The sequence below is a fragment of the Chinchilla lanigera genome, unplaced genomic scaffold (assembly GCF_000276665.1).
Source record: "Chinchilla lanigera isolate Chin_1 unplaced genomic scaffold, ChiLan1.0 scaffold00035, whole genome shotgun sequence".
Classification (NCBI taxonomy): domain Eukaryota; kingdom Metazoa; phylum Chordata; class Mammalia; order Rodentia; family Chinchillidae; genus Chinchilla; species Chinchilla lanigera.
Window position 1 is genome coordinate 12,975,489 of NW_004955436.1, and position 2,915 is coordinate 12,978,403.

General features: G+C 45.3%; 1 protein-coding gene across 2 annotated transcripts in view; it reads right to left on the minus strand.

Annotated features, from left to right (window-relative positions):
- Positions 1-257, minus strand: part of Stx7 (syntaxin 7) — a 47,472-nt gene extending 47,215 nt beyond the window's left edge. The window contains exon 1 of one of the 2 annotated variants that reach the window (XM_005389210.2): positions 139-257. The gene's annotated coding sequence lies outside the window, so the exon portion shown is untranslated. The remainder of the gene's footprint in view (positions 1-138) is intronic. The other variant, XM_005389208.2, reaches the window with a different exon arrangement.
- Between the last annotated feature and the right edge of the window lie 2,658 nt (positions 258-2,915).

The following is a 2,915-nucleotide window of genomic DNA, read 5'->3' on the forward strand; positions in this document are numbered from 1 at the left end:
CGGGCGCGGGCCCTCCGCCTCGCCCCAGCCTGCCGCAGCGCACACAGCAGCGGCCACTGGGCCACGCGCACAAACGGGACGCGACAGTGTCTCTGGAGCGCCCAGTCAGGGACCTTCCCCTCTCCAAGAGCCTCTTACCCCGACCTCCTCGGTTTCCTCCTCCTTCGGTGCCCACAGGCACCCACCGGCCCCTCAGCTCTGTGAGGCAATTCTCAGCTGACGGGCGGCGGCGCGACGACGCCCAGTGCGCATGCCCCGACCACGGCCCAGGAAAGGAGGCGGGGCTCTCTCCCCTCCCATTGGCCACTAGGGCTGAGTGACGGCGATTCCGCCCCGCCCCCTTTGGTTCCAAGCCAAGTATTGGAATTACAAGCAAAACGCTGTTGTTTCAAGCTTGACACATACATGGTAAACGCGTGCACGCAAAGAGGAGGAATCGCAGAGGTGTTACCTTCTTTACTCGGTGAAGCCAACCTCCCTGGGCTGTGTCTTCGCCCCGCCTCATCAGTCATGCCCATAGCATTTCTTAATCTTCAACTCTGGACTGCACAGCCACATGTAAAAATGCAAACGCAAAGACTCAAACCTAGCAAGAACCATGAAGGAGTGAGTGGAGAGTCACTTCCAGGTGCTCCCTCGGTAGACAAATTTTTGTAGCATATGCAAGCCATTCTAAGCATCCTTGAAAATGTAAGGCATAGTTTGTAGGGCGTTTGAATATGAGCAGGGAACAGAGAATGTTCTAATAATAACTACTCAAACATAACGTAAATGTTAGATGAAAAATATCAATTACTTCCGGTGAAAGAAATACCTCACAAAGGAGCCAGGCATGGTGGCGCTCGCCTGTAATCCCAGCACTTGGGAGGCTGAGGCAGGAGGATCATTGAGAGTTCGAGGCCAGCCTGGGCTACAAAGTGAGCTCAAGGCCAGTCTGAACTGCATAGTGAGACCCCGTCTCAAAAAGACCAAAATAGGGGCTGGGGATTTAGCTCAGGGGCACAGCGCCTGTCTGGCAAGCACAAGGTTGTGAGTTTGATTCCCGGTACCGGAGAAAAACCAAAAAAATCAAAAAGACCAAAATAAAGAAAGAAATAACTCACCAAATTAATTAGAAAATGACGTGGCTTGACCTTTCCCTATGTTAGGGCAACACTGTTTTCTGAAAGGAGCATCAAGATGTGATATCAGAAGTCCAGATGCATTTAGGTGACGAAAAAATTATCAGAATATTTTGCATTGATACTACATGTTCAAATTGTGGCTTGTTCAGTATTATGCATACATGTGTTCATAACTAAGGTCAGGGTCATACTCTGCCTCTTCCAGAGTGAGAATTAAAGAGATGACCATGCAGGTCCAGCCAAGGACACACACCCTTCTAAAACAGTGGGATTCAGCTAGTGCCCTTGTGGACTTTTTGTTTGAATTTTTACTTTTGCGGTGCTAGGTATCAAACCCAGGGCCTCCCCATTCTAGGCAAGCATTGTATCACTGAGGTACATCCCTAGCCCCCAGGGTGGATTTTTAGGACTATTGGCTCAATATAGTCAAATTATTTGCTTTTTTTTTTTTGAGACAGAGTCTTGCTATGTAGTCCAGGCTGGCTTTGAACTCACTGTGTAGCACAGGCTGGCCTCCTCCTGCCTCAGCCTCCCAAATGCTGGGATTACAGGCACACGCCACCATGCTTGGCTTTTTTTTTTTCAATATATCAGAAATTCAGATTTTTATGTGAAATCTCTCCTTTATGTGTTAAAATGTGTGTCATCAGACACAATATAAATTTCACTTTATAACCAGTAGCAGTGTTGACCATTAAAGCTGGAGAGCTCCCTACCAAAAATCTAGTTCACTTTCTCATTTCACAGATTAAAGAAACTGGAATGCCAAAAATACTTCAAAGTCAGGAAGACAATTGTAAGAAGAAGCAGTAGTCTAATTCACAATCTACAGTACTTTCCTGTCATATCGTTTACTTGGCGAGTGTTCATTGAGAGTTTGGCATGTGCCAGGTACTGTGCCACACACTGCAGGTATCATGGTGAGTAAGATACAGTATTTCTCATCAAGAAGTTCAAGGAGCAGTATCCTTTTCAAGACACTATAAGGTGTGCCATGATAAAGATTTGTATAAAGCATAGTGGAAGACCAGAGACAGGGATATCTTCCCTGGAGATGCTGGAAAATCCCAAAGAGGAAGTACAAACAAAAAGTTGAAAGACATATCAGAGTTCACTGGAAAGCAAAATGTGAAAGGACATGCTAGACAACATTAAAAGCATGTAGGGTTTTATAATACTACACGCAAGTGTGAATATTTAGGCATCACTTTATGAATTTATTTAGATAAAGCACAGTATGTGAATTGGAGACACATGAGACTTGAAAGGCAAATAGGGTTCTTGAAACAAAAAGCCTCTAAATCAGGTTGAATGACTAATAGTGTTTGAAGCAGTAAAGGATTTTAAACAAAGGTATATTGATGGAGACCAGTACAAAGAAGCCCTGAGCAGGGCTTAAATCAACCAACTGACTTTCCATCTTTACTTATGAGTCTGTCCAAGTCCTAGCCTCCTTTTCTGGAGATGGGCAGTGGACTCATAATAAGTGAAACTCTGTGAGTCAATAATCCCTACTAAGGCCTGTAATGAGAGATGAAGCCAGAAAGCCTCAAAGGATAAGACAAGACCTCAGCCAAGGGCACCTGGATCCAACCTCAACTAGGTAAAGACTATAGCCTCAGGCATCTCACTTCTGGGTGGATTAATTTAATACCTTATTTGGAGAAGTCCTTGAGTGGCTCCCCACTTCTTGAGTACACCCATCCCTTCTTGTGATAACTAAATAAATATGAGCCACCCAGAGAAGGTCTTGGTCTTAGTCCTGAGAGAATCTTGAATTCTGTGAGAGGA